Source organism: Sebastes fasciatus, chromosome 21 (genome assembly GCF_043250625.1).
Source record: "Sebastes fasciatus isolate fSebFas1 chromosome 21, fSebFas1.pri, whole genome shotgun sequence".
Lineage (NCBI taxonomy): Eukaryota > Metazoa > Chordata > Actinopteri > Perciformes > Sebastidae > Sebastes > Sebastes fasciatus.
The window spans coordinates 12,226,449-12,248,580 of record NC_133815.1 but is presented as its reverse complement, the minus strand read 5'-3'; the positions used below and the strand labels follow the sequence as shown (position 1 = coordinate 12,248,580).

The 22,132-nt window shown below is 39.6% G+C and overlaps 1 protein-coding gene across 9 annotated transcripts in view; it reads right to left on the bottom strand.

Moving 5' to 3' along the window:
• The window catches only part of sulf1 (sulfatase 1), a 94,440-nt gene extending 72,607 nt beyond the window's left edge, over positions 1-21,833 (bottom strand). For 8 of the 9 annotated variants that reach the window (XM_074622633.1, XM_074622641.1, XM_074622632.1 and 5 more), the window contains exons 1-2: positions 21,601-21,833; positions 6,303-6,388 (exon numbers count right to left, since the gene is read on the bottom strand). The gene's annotated coding sequence lies outside the window, so the exon portion shown is untranslated. The remainder of the gene's footprint in view (positions 1-6,302; positions 6,389-21,600) is intronic. The other variant, XM_074622643.1, reaches the window with a different exon arrangement.
• Between the last annotated feature and the right edge of the window lie 299 nt (positions 21,834-22,132).

Below are 22,132 nucleotides of genomic sequence, written 5' to 3'. Positions count from 1 at the left end.
TGAGTGATGATAGCATTAAATTCTCAGGAGCAGACATTTTGCATCAAAGACGGGCTACATTTCAAGGAATTTTCTGTTTGTAGATTCTGTAAACCTAGAGGCATATTTCAAGACTGCGATGCTTTGTTTAAACCTGTGCTGTCCCTTTGACAAAATTGCAGCATAAACTAATTCATGTGCATGCACATTCCTTCAAACTCACTACTCACCAACATTTGCAGCAATTCCGACAAGGGACCTTTGTTACATGCCAAACCCTTATCTCGCCATGTTTCCTGTCTGTCTCTACACAGTCAAATAAAGGCAAAGATACTAGAGCTGGGATGATACACCAATCTCCCGATATGATACTATTGTGATTTATTGCGACTTATGTTAACTTTTAACACTAGATCATGGGAAAAACTTGAATCATACACTTCTAGGGACCTTTAGCTAGGCAAATATCTAAATTGATACGGTAAAAATGTTTGAGTTTCAGCATGTATGTAGTCAGAGATGTCCTGAAGTCAAATATATCAGTCATTGACAGGAATCATTTATCATTTTTTTTTGCCAGCAACCCAAAAACCAAAGAATAAAGACATTTCTCTCACAATTTAGTGGTATTTTCTTTTTCATTTATAAGGGACATGTAATGTTTTATACTTCTGGTGAATATGATCCAATAAATCATATTTACATATGTATTTTGTATATAGATCCCTTTGTGAACACCTTATTTTGAAAGCGGGACGAAGTCACATGTGTATACTTCCGCTAACTTTGCCAAGTCCATCGCTAGTTCTCCTGTCAGCTCCGTTCTCTTTATACATCTATGGTCAGCTCCATTGGGGCCATTTGAATGCATTTAACTTAAATGTCAGTATATGGGCAATCTATAGTTGTAGTGTTGGCCGATTTGACCACGGACATGAGAGTGACGGCCGGCTTCACCGCACGTTACCGCAATACAATAACGTTTCCTGTCCATGACAGAGTTAGCCTGCAGCTTTAGCCGTGATGTCTAGCTCTGCTTTTCCTGGCAATGTGTGAAACCCAAAGTGTTTCCATACTTTACTGTATGTGTAATGTTTACCACTTTGGATTTAAAATGTGAGGGTGCAGGTTGTATCCATGCAGAGCCTTCGCTGTTTTCTGTTTTGTCGTTTCGGTTCGCTGTGGTGTGTTTTGGTTCAGACGGATACAGAACGGATGTGACGTCACTTTACTCAGACTACAACAATAAAAGCGGTAACTTCCTTCTACCTCTGCCTAGGCTCAAAAGAAGCAAATATATCAATTTCTGGCATTAAAAAATCAATTTCAAAATTGTAAAACAAAAATTGCAACACATAAGTGAATTGATTTTTTTCCCACCCCTAAAAAATGCCCAAAATATATAATAATACATACATAAATAATAAAATAAAAAGCAGTAGAAATAAACTTTAGATCTTAAGACAGAATGGAGAGAAATCTGTGTCAAAACATCACTGAGGTGCTAAAGACATAATTGGCAAAACCTTTGACTGACAACATCCTGTGTATTGTCATTGAACACTCATTTATGTCACAATGGAACACAAAATAAACCTATTATCCTCTATACAGGTACATAAGAAGCCATTGTCCTGTTTCTGACAGCAAACTGCTCAAGAAGCATACCTGTCTCAACAGCACATCTTCAGACAGGTAGAGGATACATGGAAGCAGAGGACGTCTAGGCTGAGAACTAACAGGCTAATAAAGGTTATTCAATTACGTCTTTAAGCGGAGACACGTAAAAGAGGAAATGACAGCCTGCAAAGAGGGACTCCAATAACTCCAGGCATCTCCTGATCTTATCAGCAGGTCTCAGCCGCTCTACGTAGCCAGTATCTTCAGTCACACAGACGTTAAAACACACCTATACCTGCATGTTTGCACCTCATCTCTTAAACATTTGAGGATTTTACAAATTATGCCTTTTCTCTTAAAATGACTGTACATTATGGTACATTTCCTGACAGTCTTTTTTACCTCAAAACAACAACACAAACAGCCGTTGTGTGAACTTGTGGCTGCTTGGCAGGTTTTTAAGAACACTGAGGTATTTCCACACTCACACTTTACCAGCTTAGACTAATTAAAAAGTTCCATGGGGTTAAAGATATGCCTATTGCATTGGGGTTTGTAGCTGTGAATGGACAAACATGATGAAAGTATAACACACAGAAGGAACCTCTACAACGATCTCAAACCAATCATTTATATGGACAACTTCAACGTCAACTATCTGCAGACAGTCTAGGTAAGCCACAATGTATAAAGGCTCAACACCTAACAAAAATAACCCTTGAATGCTCAATGAATGTCCTGTAATTTTCCATTCACATTTTCACAACAAGAAACAGGGGGATTTGAGTTGTGAGAGGAATTTGGGGTTTAAACTTTATAGGCACTCCCTAAGGATCCATAGGGGCTTAACAGTTTATTTTAGCACATTCTCCAGGGAGTAACTTTTAACCTACTGCTCAGACAGACATAAATCCAATTTGACTACATACTGAACTATCAAAAAACAAACAACACATTTAGCACAGGGTACATAGGTGCCACACATCAGTGAGTCAATCAGCCCAACGGGATGCCATCCATCTTTACGCCCAAACTTTACAGAGAATAAAGGCACACTCACTTAAACATTCCTGGCTGTTCAACAAGGTATTCAAAACTTCAAGTCAAGCATGTTTCTCACATTATTAAATGAAGCCTGTTTTTCCAAGAATGCCCCTTTAGCGCAGACAGCAATAAAGAAAGATGCAGAGAAGTCTGACCCTTAAAACACAGAGCTATATTCAGTCTAACTCAAATGAGTGTTTCTGAATGGCCAGGTGACGTCTAGCTTTGGGGACAAGTTCCCTCAAAGCAGACAACAGCAGAAGCTCTGTTGATACGAGTCTGATGCCCTGTCTACACGTATACAGATATTTTTTTAAAAGGATATTTTCCTCTACGTTTTGGCCTCTCGTCCACACGCAAACAGAATCACAAAAACAGATATTTTTGAAAACGTCTTTTAAAAGGTGCAGACGTTTAAAAACTCTGGTTACTTTGTATCTGTGTTGACGTGTAATACAGGGAGTTTGGGAAATTAATAGGTCCTCTCACTTCGCGAATGCCCATTGTTGCTTTGTGTAACGAGCATGTGCCAGAAACAACAACGATGGTGAACTACCGGCTTTTTTCATGTTTTGTTAGCACTGCTCGGACTAATTACTATTTTACATTTGAAAATTGTTACAGTGACAGGAGGCCAAAGCAGGGAACACATTAAACATGTCGAGGCCGAATGGTGATTGAATGTGCTTTTGGAAAATTGAAGGTGAGGTTTGGAGAACTCAGAAAGGCTATTGACATAAATCCGGATGACCTCCCTTTCGTCATTTAATCATGTAAAGAGACAGTTGATCATGCAGTTCGACCAGGAATCCCAGTCCCCCACCAACAATAACTGTTATCGAATTTGTGAACTTGTTATCGATTGGAATGAAGCCAAAGGAAAGGTAGTGAGGAGGGTTGTAACAAAATTCCTTGACCCTTAACTTGTGATCTCCCTTGTGGTTACATGTAAATATTACGGCGAGCATTTAGAGTTGTTTTTGTTTTCGAGTGTTGTAATGGCAATTTTCATATCTGCAGTTTAACACTGTACCTTTAGATAATCTCAGGGCCTCACATGTTCAACTTCGTCACCATAGGACAGTGACCTGACATTTTAGGTCTCTGTAACTGCAAACAACAGATTGCTGAAATACTTGTTATGTCTTGTGATGCTCTGTTGTCTGCTGTGTGCTGACGCATTGATATACTTTCTATCCTTCTCTTCTTTTCTTCTTTGCACTTATCTTCGTGTTATGCTTTAAATGTATAAATACTGACTACTCTTTGTATTCGGGGCTCACTTGCCACAGTCCACAACAGGTGGCTGTGCTCGTGAGTCCATCTGCAGTCCATCTGCAGATGTTTTAGTTATTAATGTATGCCTTTTTATTAAATTCACTGAAAGACAAGTTGTTACGTTGGTTTGTGTCTTGTTTTAACAGAAACTGCCACCACAGTGTAGACGGAGATATTTTGTAAAACGGAGGTTGTGTGGACAGATTTTTTTTGTAAATGGAGGGGAAAATATTAGTTTTTAAAAATACCAGTGTAGGTGTAGACAGGGCCTACAAGACATAATACGGGGGAAGGGAACAGTAAAGAGGAGTGTGTCCTATGATGACCATTTTCTCACACAGTCGGTGAGCTGCAGAGCAGCTGTCCCTCACCTACATAAACTGTCCCAGCCAGGTCAGGTCTGCTATCAGCTGCCAAAAACAAAACCCTGAGACAACTGACTGGCAAATTAGCATTTTATAGTCTTGGGTTGTAAGGAAGGTACAACAGAGAACAAGGCTGGAGGTGGAGAAGAGGGTGGGCGAGAGGAAGTGAGGGTTTGACTTGAGATACAGCAATGACAGTGATTGTCATCCATACTGTTGTAAAAGCGTAGCTGAGTGTAATGAACGTAAATGGTTACTAAAGGAGTCATTATTCACAAAGGAAATTGTTGCAGATCATCGAGGGGTCAGGTCAATATTAGTTAAAGAAACTGAACAAAATATGTTAAGTTGGCTAAAACCAGTGGTGGAATGTAGCCAAGTACATTTACTCAAGTACTGTACTTAAGTACAATTTTGTATTTCCATTTTCTGCTGATTTATACTTCTACTCCACTTTGTGATATGGTGCAGCAATGTACTACTAATCTACCCAGTAGTATATAAAGTATCTAAATTGACTCCAACTTGAAGGCCTACAACATTAAAATGTATGTGTTAGTGATTGAAACAGAATAATATAATATTCAATAAGAATATAACACTTAACGGAGCCGTTCTGCATAATGAGTTCTTTTACTTTTGATACCTTAAGTACATTTTGCTGATAATATTTACATTCTGAATTCAGCACTTTTACATGTAATGGAGTATTTTTAGTCTGTGGTATTTGTACTTTTCCTTAAGTAAAATATATGGGTATTTCTTCCACCACTGGTTAAAAACTACAGCTGGGAAACTGAAGTTGATTTGCAGACTGCCAAGGAAACAATTCCTAACACATTAAAAATGCCTAGCTGGACCCAGCACCTGCCGAGTGAGGTCACCAGTATTAAAAGACTCATTTCAGCAAAAGCGAAGAGTCCATCAAAACACTCCCTGGCAGTAAAGTGGTAAACAAAATATTCAGCAAAATAATGGCCAAATGCTGGAACAGAAAGTTAAAAAAAAGGGCACTCACAAAAGATTTGAGATGCAACAGGCCTGAAAGGTATTTTCAAACAGTTGAGGCCAACATTTAATGACATAGATCTGGAATCTAAAAGATACCAACCAGAGCTGTAAAGACACAGGATTGAATTGCCACCTCAAGTCCCAGTCAAATCTAAGCAAACCACCTCACACCACCTCACATCTCCTGCTGAGATGGACTGACCGCCAAAATATCTGGAGAGCTGTGGGAAAGAAAACTGAGTTGAGCTCAGAAGGAAAGCCTCTCTGTGTCTGGATTTCCCTGAAATATCCAATAAAGATGAGCAGAGCATGAGGACATACTGTACAGGATGATGTTGCAAGGCGCTGGCTGACAATATGGCACAGTTTACCCTGACAGATGTACTTTTCCCATCATAACTGAGGAAAAGAGACACAGCTATAAAGACCCTGAGGAAGTAGCTTAAGACTTGAAGGCAGAGTTTGCCAACATGTAATTGTTTTCTAAGATTTACCCAACTTAAAATGGTTGAGTGCTGTAAATAACTAAGGTAAACATTACAACTATAAGGCTAAGGATTGAAGATTCACTTGTAACTGTTGTTAACAACATATTTAGTCAGCATGTAATTTGATTCTACTTTGTTCAAGACACACAATATTATGTTGAAGGTGTGGCACCTATGAAGCATGTTTGCGAGCCTGTGCATGCAGGAAAGAATACAAATACAATCATTGAGGATTACTCGCCAACAGGAAATAACATCACCCGGGTGTTAAGTCATCAGGTCAGATGTGACCATTTAACATCTAAATGTTAAATGGTTTTACAGGAGCACTGTCAACCTGATAAAACCTGTCAGTCTTTGCATAATTACTTCTAAAATTAGATGTGGAATTATCAATAGAAGACCCCACAATTAAGACATATTCAATGTTTTGTGTTGCTTTGAAGATAATTTGGATAAAATGAAAATCACACAATTAAGCCACCTTCACATGATAAGAAATTTGCTTTTTGCTCACCATGAGGTAGGACACAGAGCCTTGCAGAGGGGAAGCGCAGCGCAGGTATAATATGCCATCAAAAAGTGTGCAGGGAACGCCATTCACTGTGATGGATAGAAAACGAGACAAGAGTTACACAGGAAACAAAGATAAATATGACAGCAATGTGCCAATGTGTCTCAATCAACAACAGTAAATTCATATTAACAGAAAAATGCACATTATTCCTGTTGAAACAGTGTAGATAAAAACGACAGCACAGCTTTGTCAACGCTAGTGAGAAAATGTTTTTTCAGGTGTTTCAAACTTGTCATTTAATAAGAAAAGTGTGTCTGTCGTCTCGTGGTAATAAAGCCATAAATCTATTACACTCAAAATAGTTTCGATGGGTTACTGTTGGCTCTCAAAAGCCAAACATGAAGTCACTCGTATTATTTGAAGGCTTGTTCACAGCAAACAGAAAAAAAGGTTGTTAAAAGATACTTTATCAATACACATATTATACTTTTTTATATCAAACCAAAACCAACAAAGACGGCATATAAACTGGGACCTGACTTCCCTTTCCAGTGCTACCACCTGTGCATACAGCTTAAAAAATGTTGTACTCAATAAGACACACACACACACAGACAGAGCAAACTCTCAGCCGATCTGAGGGGGTGGTGTTTGTATAAATCTGGGAGGACAAGTCCCTGTTGATCCCACCACACCCACTGGTTTCCTCTCTGAAGGGCCTGGAAGGTAAATAACAGCAGGACAGAGATCATTCTGACTGCAGCGCTGCTTGACCACAAATGCAAACACACACACACACGAGTATCAACCCCGCAAGTTGCACGGCCTGTACCACTCTGCCTCCCATCCTCTTGACATTCTCATCACCTTCCCCCGCACAATCTGACTTCCTCCATTTCACAAGTCTTGTAAACAAAACACGCCAAACGCTAACATTGCATAACCCAATCGGCGACCCCAGCCAAATGTCACTCTACACACACACTTGTCACACTTGTCCACAATGAGAGAGGAAAAATATGCGAGCGCTCCCCAAGCTCCGATTCAAGCCTCCGCAAATTTGCTTATCATTCAATATATCTGTCACTGAATTTTTTTCCCCCTCCTCGCCCACATTCCCGTCTTCTCCTTCACTTTCTTGGCCAACAGGTCCTTCCATCTGTTAGCCAGCTGGTGGAAGAGGAGGAGGTGGGGGGGGGTAGAAATGGAGGGAGAGGGGAGGAGGGTTGCTCCACCCGGCGGTTTGCTACTCTCAACAGTCTTAACTTTCTCCCACTGACTGTAATGACTCTTCTGTGGGTCTCATTAGGGCCTGACCCGGCGCTGGGTTCACCTCCCCGCATGATGTCACATCCAGGCCACAAGACATCCCAGTGTTGAATTCAGAGTAACAAATCACTGATATAATGTTCATCCGTATTGCAATAGTACTTTTGTGTCACTGGACAAACTTACCAACTACTGTATGTTGATAAATGAGCTGCAGAAATCATGAGGAAAAACACATCATCACATAGTTTGGTTTCTAAAATCTAACTGGCAGCGAGCTGTTGAAAAACAGGGAGCGCACGCACATCTTGATTAATGATCCTGTGACTAGAAATATCTCTAATACAAGCATCATATCTGATTAAGCTCTCCTCCAACGCCAAAGTAACCAGCTGAATGGACGCCATTGAGCAAAGCGTGTGTGTCAAAATGTGTCACTCATCAGTCTTCTTTTCCTCCTCCTCCTCCTCCTCCTCTTCACTCACTCTCCTCTCTACATCTACCTCTACCTCTCCTCTCCTCTGACAGACAGGTTCAGGGCAGGTCTGGGGTCGACAACATGTAACCTGACCCCGCCCGGCGCTCGCTCTCGCTCTCGCTCTCTAATGATCTTGGCGTCACTCCCATTCCCAATGTTGGTTTAACCTGATGTTAATGTGCCCATTCTGCACTTCTGAAACAAAGTTCTGTTCCACTAGTAGGTCTAACGCACATCGAGCATCTGTCACCTCTGCTGTCAGCTGTGGTTTTTAAGTAGCACTATCTTAAATGAGAAAAAATGTATGTCTGTATTTCTTGTCATAGTGGGCAAGGCATATACAGTATGTATGTAGACAACATTGCTGGTACCCTGGCAACCTGAGAGTGTTTGCAAAATTTCCGTGCTATTTGTTTTTGGAGCCTCCAGTTTATCTATACAATGATAGTTGCTACTAGAATTTCTATAACAGCATTAGGGCTGCAAATAACCATTATTTTCATTGTCGATTAATCTGTCGATTACTTTCGCGATTAATCGATCAGTTGTTTGGTCTATAAAATGTCAGAAAATGGTGAAAAATGTTGGTCAGTGTTTCCCAAATGTCTAGTTTTCTTCACAACTCAAAGATATTCAGTTTAGTGTCTTAGAGGAGTAAAGAAACTAAAACAATATTATATATATATATTTTTTTTTAATTACGCAAACCGATTTAATCAATCATGAAAATAGTTGCAGATTAATTTAATAGTTGAGAGCTAATCGATTAATTGTTGAAACTCTAAAACAAATGTGATTAAAAAAAACAAGAGTTGGTGAGAATTCACAAAAGACAAAGATGTCCATATCAAATAAAATAAACTAAACTAATTCAGCAACATGAAAGGTTAATTGTGCAAATCACACTGTATACTGTAGACAATATACTGTTGGAGTGATAATGGGAGCGCTGTCGGTTACTCCTTCAGTCCAACTTGCAAGTTACCAGAAGCAGTTCTAGACCTGTATTATTGCCATGGAAACTTTCTTGACCTTTCACCCCTGGTCATGCTACACCTGTCAGCAACTCACAACTGCACCGTGAGATCCCCTCCCCCCCCCATTCTACCATCACTCTTGAACAAGATCGTGAGATACGTAAACTCCTTCACCTGGTGCAACAACTCACCCCCCTGTGAGGATTGGGAATCATTGTATTAACACACTAGAGCCATCCCTGTCAACACCAATAGAGCTAGTGATTTAAACTACAGTTGGTGCCTTTGGTAAGCTATGTATGAGGTTTGCATCAGAAGGAGAAATCCCTGCACCAAACCACTATCTCTGTGTGTCCTTTGAAAGCCAATCTTAAAAAATGACTCACAACAAATCCACATTTTCTCCCCTGGACTGGCCATCTTATCGCGGAAAAGGGAACTTTGTGACCCTGGGAGCAATGCTGTCTGGATCATTTAGCTTCTGGCAGGGTCTCCAATAGCAAATTGGTCCCAGGCATGAGGCCAGACACCAAGCAAATGACTAGCACCTACTGTATGGTATGGAGTACGCTACTTTGGTGGATTAGGACACTTTTACCTGTTTCGATGTTAACAAATTTTAACTGCAGAATTTCTTGTTGAGACCAGAAAGAAAAGGAAAAGGTAGAGGATGTGTTGACATTTCTAGTTGATATAAGGCTACCAACACAATCATCAACACCTATATTTACTAGGGCTTTCAAAGTTAACGCGATAATAATGCATTAACGCAAATTTGTTTTAACGCCACTAATTTCTTTAACGCAGTAATGCAACTTGCGATTTCTAGGTTGTAGCGCGCTCAGTTTTAAAGTTAGAGTGAAGATACTGGCATCATGTGAAACTAAAAAAAACAAGGAATTCATTGGTATCAACCATGTCATACTAGCTTGTCAGTAAGAATGCTAAATAACGCTCCAAGCTTGCGCTAAATTTTGGCGAGGAAAAACTGGCATGGCCATTTTCAAAGGGGTCCCTTGACCTCTGACCTCAAGATATGTGAATAACAAATGGGTTCTATGGGTACCCGCGAGTCTCCTCTTTACAGACATGCCCACGTTATGATAATCACATGCAGTTTGGGGCAAGTCATAGTCAAGTCAGCACACTGACACACTGACAGCTGTTGTTGTCTGTTGGGCTGCAGTTTGCCATGTTATGATTTCAGCATATTTTTTATGCAAAATTAAGTACCTGTGAGGGTTTCTGGACAATATTTGTCATTGTTCTGTGTTATTAATTGATTTCCAATAATAAATATATACATACATTTGCATAAAGCAAGCATATTTGCCCACTCCCATGAGTATTAAATACTTGACAAATCTCCCTTTAAGGTACATTTTGAACAGAAAAAAAATCTGTGATTAATTTACGATCATCACCATCATCATGAAATTAACCACAATTAAATATTTCAATCGATTGACAGCCCTAATGTTTACCTATACCTTTTTCTTTTAAAAGCACTGTAGATATATCATCATGTGGTGGGAAAGATCAGTAGACCAGTCATGGAAAATCTGTTTCAGCTCTCCTATTACGGTGCATTAGTATTAACTTCAGATATACTGAGGTCTGACCTCTGTATTAAGCCAAGAACTGTTTCTTGGATGCAGCTCTTGGAGATGCACTTCGTTTCCCTTTGAAAATGTGCTGCTGTTCGTGAATCCCCCCACGGTTCTCAAGAGAAAAGCAGAAGTACTCAGAATGGAGAGAAACAAACCCAGATGATTTCTTCAGTCCAGGCTTTGAAGTTTTATGGTACTCCGGCTCTAAGGAGCCTCAGAGGGCAAGGCCCGGACGCGCCCGAGTTGCATCAGACAACTATAGTACAGATCAGCATTTCATATCAACCTACCACATGTTCTGGACAAGTTCTAGGGGTGGGAAAAAATAGATTCACCTATGTATTGCGTTTTTTTTTTTTACAATTTTGAAATTGATTTTTTAATGCCAGAATCAATATATTTGCTTAATTTGAGTCTACGCGGAGGTAGAAGGAAGTTATTGCTTTTATTGTTGTAGTCTGAGTAACGTGACATCATATCCACTCCGTATCCATCAACCAAAACAAACCCGCAGCCGGCCGCAGTGAGCCAAAACGCGAAAGTAGAAAACGGTGGAGGGTCCACGTGGATACAACGATAAGTATACACGTGTGGCTACGTCCGGTTTTCAAAATAAGGTGTTAACAAAGGGAACTGTATATACAAAATACATTTATGGATATAAGATTGATTGGATTGTATTCACCAGAAGTATATAAAACATTACATGTCCATTATAAATTAAAAAGAAAATACTCCTCATTTGTGAGGGAAATGTCTTTATTCTTTGATTTTTGGGTTGCTGGAAAAAAATTCATAAATAATGCCTGACAATGACTGATATATTTGACTTCAGGACATCTCTGACTAAATACATGCTGAAAATCAACATTTTTACTGTATTAATTTAGATATTTTACAAAGTACATGTCCCTTGAAGTGTATGATTCAACTATTGTGTTAAAGTTATCAAAAATCGCAATAAACCGTAATATCGAATTACAATACTTTAAAATCGCAATACATATTGAATCTGCACCCAAGTATCAAAGAGGGAGATAGATGTATCGTCCCAACCCTATTCATTAGTATGTAAAAACATGTTTTCATTCCCAAAGTCAAAGGAAGATAAGAATTGGCGACAGCATGGGCCATTCACATTATATTGACCTCATCTCAACAACCCCCCCCCCCCCCCACCCCCCCAATCCCCACACACACAACTTCGCTGCCCGTCTCCCACATCCTATTCAGATCCTGTTGGGTGAAAGCCCTAAGTCTTCCCTCATTCAATAAGATGCCTGTCCATTCTAGCTGAGGTTTCCATGTCTCTCCAAACACACAGAGGCTAGGTCAGAAGAAAAGTCCACCAGAGAGAAATCCCATCTGTGTCCTCATCCATTCTGCGGGTCTGGACATGAGCAAACAGCTTGCTTTCACCACCCGGGCAACCCTTTTCACTTCACACCGGCAAAAACCATTTGAATCTAACGCACACACAGTGAATCAGGGTTCTTGACGGCAGACCCAACACCCTCTCATGAATTGAGAGAGATAAACGTTTTAGTAGTCGCACACAGAACGAGACTTCCTGGCTCTTTGTGACGCTGGCTGCAAAGCCGTCTGAGAAGCCTGACAGGAGGAAACCCCATTTTCTGAGCAGTGGGGAGATCTATGGACGTCTGAAAAACATTGTGTTTAAATGGCAAGCCTTCAACTATGGCGCAATGAGGATATATTTGATGTTTGCATATGGTAATCATTGTCCAGACATAAAGACTTGGCTTATTTATAAAAAAAAGGTTAAAAACTCTTTAATGTGGTGTATTAAAATAACGTATTTAAGATTTGCAGATAAACATTAATACAAGTAAGGGTGGTCTAAAACAATATCGTTTTATCTTCAATATTCCTCTTGTAACTTCAAAGAAAAGAGCTTTGAAAATGCTGCCAGTCTATTGTTTAGTCTAAACTCTACTCCATCGTCATAAAACCTAAATATATTTATGTCTAATTTTAACAACATTTAATGGAACAGGTGCATAATTTGTCAGTGGTCATTACATCACGACTGTTTTTAAATGCAAAAGCCGCCTCCTTCTCGGTTCAAAGCATCGTTCCTCTTTCAATTACATGTCACACTGGCATGGAGCAATGCGATGGGAAAGTTCAGTCCTCAATTGGGGTGTTTGCTTGGACAGATTGGACAAATATTTCTTTTGTGTGGTCGTCTCCTCGCCTCTGTTCGGTCCTGACAGCCACAGAAGAGGGAGTGAACAATCCAAACTGCGCTGCATTATGGGCTGGGTGGCTGTTCTGTCCAAGACACATGGCTGTCTCACCAGCTGCCTGTCTGTTTACACTCCACCGCTAGCCTTAGGTATCAATTAGTTTTATGGGGAAAAGGAGGCTAATAGTATAGCACGGGCAGAATACAGATTTCTAACTATATTTTTCACAGGTTTCCACCTCCCAAGAGAACAGCATGTCTAGATAAACTGAGGAAAGTACTGAGGAAAGTGTTGACAAAATAATCAATTTTAACATCATGCTGCAATGAAAAAGCTAGGAATGAGAATACGGTTTGATGTTATTTAAAGGACACAAATTCAAAGCACCAATTTTAGTTTTATTGTTTCTGACGTCAACTACCCAGGTTTAAACAGCTAGTCTGTTAAAAGTTCCCATCCCAGAACAAACCACTCTATCCACTTTTCGATCCAAGCTAAACTCCAGACACAGTAGGACAACTTCAGATGTCTTTTGCACCATATGGGGCCATCGACAGAGTCGAAGGCTCTGTAATAGCACACCAACAGCAAGGACAAACAGCAGCCCAGACCACATGTTCCTGTAAATCAAACCCTGACTGCTCTTTTCTGTCAGCTTCTGACATCCAGCACTAAGAGGCAGGTGATATCATTATGATCACTTCATAGTCCTGCTTCACAAGCTGCTCACCAAAGCAGAGCATCTGACCAAGAAGGGAAAAAACATTACAGATGTTTAAACCTCGATTTATAAATGGAAAATAGTACAAGTATCCTACCAGCAATGTCTTTAACTTAAATGTACACCTCGGCGTTACAAAGTACAATTCCAGTCGTCTGAGGAGCTACAAGTACAGTCAGAGTAACCGATTTTCTCAAAAGCAACCAACTGCTGAAATATTTTCACTTAGCTGAGTAGCCTAATAACCATCAAAGAAACAAATTAAGTATATTTACTTTTAATAGGTTTGTTGTCAAACTATAACACAGTATTGAAAGGCAGTGAGCAGTAAAAGTATTTAAAGTAAGTACAGGTGCAACGATTAATTGATTAATTGTCCACTACTAAATTAACCGCCAACAATTTTGATAATCAATCAATGATTTAGAGTAATTAAAAAAAAAAGAAAAAAGTAAAAATTCTCTGATTCCAGCTTCTTAAATGTGAATACTTTCTTTACTCCTCTGTGACAGTAAACTTAATATCTTTGAGTTGTGGACAAAACAAGACATTTGAGGACGTCATCTTTGGGCTTGGAGAAACACTGATCCACATTTTTCACCATTTTCTGACATTTTATGGACCAAACAACTAATCTACAAAATAATCAACAAGTTAATCGACAATGAAAATGATCATTAGTTGCAGCCCTAAAAGTAAGTAAGATAAACCCACTCAGGTGGACTTTGTTTGACACTTGGAATTAGGGGTGCAACTAATTATTATTTTGATTAATCTAGCAAATTGTTTTCTTGATTAATCAGTTAGCTGTTTATCTTACAAAATTCAGTTTATAATTAATTAAGACAAAGAAAATAAATAATTGTGATGATGATTATTATTATTATTATTATTATTATAGCTGCATATATTCACATTTGAGCAACTTGAACCTCTGAATTCTTGGCATGTCATCTTGAAAAATTATTGCAAATCATATTCTGTTGATCAACTGGTAGGACTAGTATACGTAACAGTGACTAATTCACAAGTGTTGTGCAATCCCAATTTGTATATAAATAAAAAACATTGGATTGTTTAAATTATTTTAGCAAGAGATGGGGGTGTGTTTAACAATCTAGGGCTGCAACTAACGATTATTTTCATTGTCGATTAATCTGTAGATTATTTTCTCGATTAATTGATTAGTTGTTTGGGCTACAAAATGTGAGAAAATGGTGAAAAATGTCGATCAGTGTTTCCCAAAGCCCAAGATGACGTCCTCAAATGTCTTGTTTTGTCCACAACTCAAAAGATATTCAGTTTACTGCCTTAGAGGAGTAAAGAAACCAGAAAATATTCACATTTAAGAAGCTGGAATCAGAGAATTTTAACATTTTCTTCTTAAAAAAATACTCAAACCGATTAATCGATTATCAAAATAGTTGGCGATTAATTTAATAGTTGACAACTAATCAAGTAATCATCTGCAACAATCACAAAAAAATATATATATAGTGGCTCTGCTTCATAATAATACTCAACAGAATAGAGAAACTTTTAGTCTACGCTGTAGGAAACTGCCTCTGAGCCTCACATCTGCCCTTGGTATTCTGTGAAATCACTTAGTATCCTTTACATTGAAGCCCCCTGAAATGATGGTACACCGTAAAAAAAAAAAAAGTTGACTTGTATATAATCTATCCTGTAACCTGTCAAAGTTGTATGTTTAAGTGGACATTGAGCTATCATTTCAGAACATTCTGTAGCAGGGATTTTCCGTCTTTCAGCAGAAAGTAGACATGTGATTTATAACAACAGGAGATTAATGACCGGAGCAGGCCAGGGCTCAACATGAAGGGTCCTACCAACTAGGCATGTCATCAGAAACACTCCAGGGAGGATACATAGTTAGCCTCCTTCAGCAACATCATCTGTGCCCTCTTGTGGAGGGCTGGCACAGTTCATCCTCACACTTCTTCACTCCCTGTATCTCCCTGTTTGATCTGAGGCAAAAACACCACAGCCGCTGGCAAGATACACTTTTCAACAGTCATTCTAGCCTCTTTTTTTCCCCCTCAAAACTACTGGCAAGCCCCAAGCACCTCTCAGCTTCATGGAAATGTATCACAGAAACTAGTATCAGCCCCAAACCCCTCATTGTTTGGCCTAGACATGAAAGACTCAGCGTGCTATAAGTCCAACCATGAGCTAAACCATCACTGACATCATGGAGGAACACTAAAATTGCTTGGTTATCAATGATTTCTCTTCATTCATTCAGTGGCCCGCTCTTTGAGATGAGCCAAGTGTGACATAAATATCAAAAGGGGGATTTCAGATGCAGATTCTGCCCCACTGAGATGATGTAAGAGACACAGGATGATTCAGAGTTCTGATCTTGTTATTGAAAGAAGAGAGGGAACAGAACGGTCAGTATAGACGAGTGCATCTCTGTGCAACGTCATCACAGAGATGCGAGCGCAGCAAGGGGGCAGAAGCAGAGTCTAGCAGAGCCAAGCTCCAAAACAGAGATGACAAGGAGTTGTTGTAAAGTTATCTATCAAATAACAGGTGATAATAATAAACAAATCTCATACTAATACGTCATATGATAATGGTATCTGGTGGTCGGACTCTGCAGGGGTCTAGTGTAGTCAACTAGAATGTACAAACAATGCGAAATCTACGTTGATTACAGCGGCTGACAAAGCGGTTTCGCCCCCTGAATGCGCACGCACCCACTAATGTTTGTATACAAGAAACCTGTCCATACAGAAGTCATCGGCTGTAGTCTTGAAATCAGATTTTCTTGTAATAAAAACAGTTTATGGCTCGCATTCAGTTCCAGGACTGAATAATTTGATAATGTAAACGTAAGAGGTCTCGACTGAGTGGATTATCATAGGGCAGCGGTTAAGAGAGAGAGTTTCAAAGGCTGTAAATGATAGAGTGAGCAGACCTCTCAATAACTCTTACATTAGTAGTAGATATATCGCTCTCTATAAAAAGCTCATATACATTCTATAAAGTAGTGATGGTGTTTCTACACATTCAGCACAAAGTTGCTTTGGATACCAAACTCCAGTGTTTCATTCTTACCCAATAAATCTGTTTTATTTTCATGTTCGCTCCAGCGCTCACACCAATGAGATCATGTACTATAAAGTCTGACTGCATGCCTACGCTACAGTACGTATAGACTCACACTTACAGGTTACAGAATTTTACTAGATTTAACCATTTTTTCAGCCACTTGTCTAGATCTTTGTGGTCCCGACTTAATAGCAGAGCAAAACACAGTGTGGCTGCAAATATGTTCCAAAGCCGACGATTGAGGTGGCCTACCTGCTGTGCAACCCTCTGACACAACATTTTCTTTTGAGTCAACTCTATTCCCGTGGTTCAAACGACCTGCTGAGGTTTCAGAGGTACTCAAATTTGGATAAACATTACATTTACAACCTTTTGATTTAAATGGCCCTAAATAAAAAAAGAGCATTAAGCTGTCTTTAGGGTGGATATAGTGAAAAAGCAATCTGGGACAGCTGGTATAGACATCCAATCACTCTTTGTTCAGAAAGTGGAAAGCATTATTGTACAGCCAGAGCAAAAGCACTTATGACTCACACACCAAATTTCATCCTACTGTAGCTCTGCCATCAAAAAGTGCAGGGCATTTATCTTCTTTGTAACGTTGATACTCTCAACATATTCTCAAATCCTGACAAACTCCATCACAACAACAAATGTGACTTGTTAATGTTCCGGTCCGTCCGTCATGCTTCCCATCAACCAACTAATGTATCGTGACCTCTGAATAATTCCATTTCACATTGCTGGGAAACTGAGATCAGACTTTTTGGCAGCATTAAGTCTTTGATGAGGGGAAACAGCGTCATCTCGGTGATTGGAGAGGAAGAAAAGCAAACACTTCCAATGTTACTCACACCGCGACAATTAATCTGTCCTTTGCCTTTCCCCTTCTATGACCTACAAGCCAGTGGACCTTAACCATCATCGACTGACTGGAGCTAATGCTGATGACAAGTATGTGCAAAAAGGGAGGCAACAAAAGGACACCCATACATTACTTGCCAAATAACGGACATGATACACCAGAGGACAGAGAAGAGGAAAAGAGAGAAAAGCAGCAGCAGGTGTGAAGCATCTTAAAGCCGTCAAACTTCTTCTGGCATTAACACAGACATCATCTGGTCTCCTGTGGTCAGAGATCCACTTGAGGTTATTGAACAGGGCCGGTCCCGCAGCTCCTCCCCTCCCGACTGGCCAGTAACAGCATCAGCATTTAGTCCTACTCCACCCGTTTCCTGCATGCGGTCCCTCGGAGCCCTGACACGGACGCTTACAAAAGAGCCTTTATTGCCAAATCAAATGATTCAATATTATTTCAACCTCTTCCCTTATTTGTGTATTAGGAGGTTAAGAGCAATGGGTTATCTGGACATGTAATTGTGATTGCTTAAGAATTCGTAACAGTAAGAAGGGAAGGAAAGGAGCAAAGGCAAGTGAGAAAAAGGCTTTGTCCGAAATTGCACTATATACTCAGCAGGTGTACTATCATTCAACATACTTTTGTGTGAATAAACAGCAGTACTTATCTTTTCGGACGCACTGAGCAGTAATCTACGTCGTCAAGCACTGAGAGCCTCGTGGCCGGTTGGAGACGTGTAACCATGGTAACCCGTGCCAACCCCATGTAACCAAAACGACGAAGAGTCAGAATCAAAGTCTGAACTAATTTAAAATATATATTACGTCTAGCAAAGGGAAATCTTATACTTAGTTAAATTGAAGCGTTATTGATGTTACAGAGCTGTCCGTCAACGTCTGTTATGAACGCCGTCGTCCCTACCGCATTGCATTGCGGGATATTAATGTAAATATAAAACGTAGAGTCCAGCATTGCATACTGTAATATTACACCGGAAATAGTATGCGATTCGCGTGCTATTGGTTTCACACTAAGGTTTCAGACATACTGAAATATCTCACATACTGTTTTAGAGTACTAAATAGCGTGTATGGAATTTCGAACACAACCGCACTCTTTAATCAAAACAAGTTTCAAAGACCACTTTGAAATTAATGTTAACACAGGCAATGGGCTAGTGTTTTTTTAATGGTGGTGGTATGGTTTTGCTGAGAGGAGACATAATCAAGCAACAAATGTGTTCACTATGTTTAGCAACGAGAATCACTCATTAAAATACAAGGCTGTGATGTATATCTACACTATATCACTTTATGTAATCTGGCAAGTTCAACCTGACAATATATTATCATTTTATCCCTGAACTCTCTCCATCTAACATCCCACAAATATTTATCACCTCTCCTCAACAAAGGAAGAAAGTGACACGACAAGGCTTTTACTGGAATATGAATCCAATTAGCATCTGGTGGGAGAACGTGATGTTTTTGTTCTCCCATCATGTTTTGATTGGTCCTGGTGAATCACACAGATGAGTAAACACATGGACTACGTAGCATCTGGATTAAGATAATGACTATCACAAAAGAAATCAGCGATGAATATGTTTTCTACTTAATGAAGGCAAAAAGTTATATATATTTGCTACAGAAAACGAGAGTGAATCTATAAAAGGTGAGTCAACGTATTAAGACTCCACGGATAAATCTTACCCAGCCATCCATCAGCAGCTTCTGGCCGGACTGAAGGCCTTCATAAATTGGTTAAAGCACAAAAAAGCAGGCTGGCAGTCAATTAGAATAAAGCTGCAAGAGATTGTGTAATAAATCACAGCTTGAGTAAAACGCCATGTGCACTCAATAAATTCACTGCAACTTTATATGTAAATGAAAACATAAAAGAGCGGGGATCTGGAGGGATCGTTGGCTCTTTTGGAACCCGGGATAGCGAAACCATCAGCTCTGACGGTGTAACAAAATCCAAGTATAACTGCAGCGGTGGAGGTGTTCCACGTGACCCTGAGGCAGCTTTAGTTGGATGTTGGGAGACAAAGCAGTTTGACAATAGGTATTCATATGATCAGCTTAACTGTGCCTGCCACAATATTTTGTTTCAATCCACTCCAGACAGAAATAAAACATCCAAAAAAGCAAACATTTCCAAGACACAGTGCACCATCAGAACAACATTAGATCCTTTTAAGTGAAACAATAATAAGACTAATATGCGCACAAAGAGTCCCTGGAAGCAGAGACAAACACTGAGTTTGGATGAGTCATCTGACCCAGGTCTAAGCCTCACCCACCGCAGGGCCTGCCAATGTGTAACACACACACACACACACACACACACACACACACACACAGCCATTGAAAAGATCCCCAAGCGTCTGGAACACTGACCACATCATGGTCGGGGAGAATAACCATAAATTAGTCTGTGAGAAAGAAAAGGGGAGATACAGACAAGACAGCTCAGACTACCGTTCTCACACACTGAGGTCTCACAATGAACCTTAAAGCAGCAGCAGAGTAGTCTCAAGGCTCCCGAGCCTTCTGTGACTTCTGCAGAGACTTGACAGAAAAGCCTCACAATCAGCCAGAGATCAAAACAGGATTTCTGTTGATCCATCCACTGTGTAAGCCTTCTGGATTTGCTCAACAACTCTTTGGAACAACATTAAATGCACGATGTTCCAGAGGATCATACAAGTATTTGCTAATCCCAGTAGTGATCTTTTCCTTTCAAACACAACACACAGAAGGGGATGAGCCATTTCCATGTCATTTATCATTAAAGAAATGAGATTGACACCTTGATCTTCATGGAAAAAGTGTTAAACAAGGCGGATGTCTGTACAACTATATCATGTGTAGTTGTAAAAGCGAAGGCCAATAAACTGCCACAGCAAACAGCTGAAAATGTTAGGAAAACTTTTCAGCTAGAAACAACATAACACTTGTTTAATACAGGCAATATGTCCTTCAACACTTCACAAGTGCTGCCAAACCTAACAGCCTCAACTATCCACACAACAATGATGGATATCTTCGGGTTCACAATGTTTACAATGTTGGTAAAGATGGTCAAAGATTATTTTCATTCTGCTGCCTGACGTTAAACAGTTCCAACTTGAATGCTAAATGGATTTAAGATGTGTTCCTAATACTTCAAAAACATAATCTTTCGTGCTATGCAAATAACTCAAAATGTCTTTGTAATCCACATTTACACTGGATTTTCCTTTTACACTTACAAGACGTTGGTGGGATGGCTTCATGAGATGTTATCACAGCAAAAACTGAACCTATCATGCAGCTACAAAATCTATGCTAGCTAATTAAACGCTACGGGATACAGGGTCGTGTCTAAAAGGTTAACTATCGCGAGAATCGCTGCCAAAGAACCGTTTGAGGTTAATGCCTAACCCAGGGGTCAGTAACCTGCGGCTCCGGAGCCACATGCAGCTCTTTAGCCCCTCTCCAGTGGCTCCCTGTTGATTTTCATAAAAATGACTGGAAATGAGTAACTGTTTTTTGTTTACATTTTCATTTTTATTTATCATTGTTGTAGGTCTATGGTACGACAGTATGACGGAGTATTAGGGCCACATTGAGGAAAAAAAATAAATCTGAGATTTTGAGAATAAAGTCATAATATTACCTGAATAAAGTCATAGGTTTATGAGAAAAAAGGTGTAGTATTATGAAAATAAAGTCAGAAGTTTACGAGAAAAAAGTCGTAATATTATAAAGTAGTAATTTTATGTGTTATTCTCTTTTTTTCTCGTAAACTTATGACTTTATTCTCGTAATATTACGACTTTTTTTCTTGTAATATTATGACTTTATTCTGGAAATCTCTGATTATTTTTCCCTCAATGTGGCCCTAATACTCCGTAGTACATTTACACTTGGGCCCTCACTGCATTAGACTTATATACTATATACTTAGACTATAAACTGCTCTACAGGCCAGACCCAAGCTTTTCAAACAGTACACAACACCAGTGAAGGTTAAATGTCTCTTGTTGAAAGAACACATGCATATTTAAAACAGCAAACAAACAAACAACAGTACATATTGTCACCTAGCTTACCTCCAAACTGTCCTTCAACGTGGATCTTGAACGTGGCCGTACTATCAACCTTAATTTGAGGCTTTTCAGCTAATAGCATCGAAGTTACAGAGCTAGTTACGTGTTTAGCCTCAAATAAAACTACAAGACAAACTCTCACCACTGTTATGTGGACATTACCATAAAGTTCTCAAAGAGAGGAACTAAATATATGAAGTATGCGGCACCAAACATATTTACCAGTTACTGCAAATGAAGATGGCAGCCGGAAGTGACAGCTATTTAATTAGCATCAGCAGTGCGTCAGCCCAGCCAAAACAACGTATATTGCCTACAAGTGAAACTCAATTGTCCGTTCCATTGCAACAGCAGCGCCCAGCCCCCCGCCAATTTGGACTGAAAGCGACTACTGGACGCCAGTAAAAACGTCCGCCCTAAAAATGCAGTACAAAGTAAAACAACACGTTTTATATTCTATTGACATAATCTACCGAAATGGCCAGTGGTGAATAATTAAATAACATAAATATGATAAGTGTTTTCAGTCCAAAAT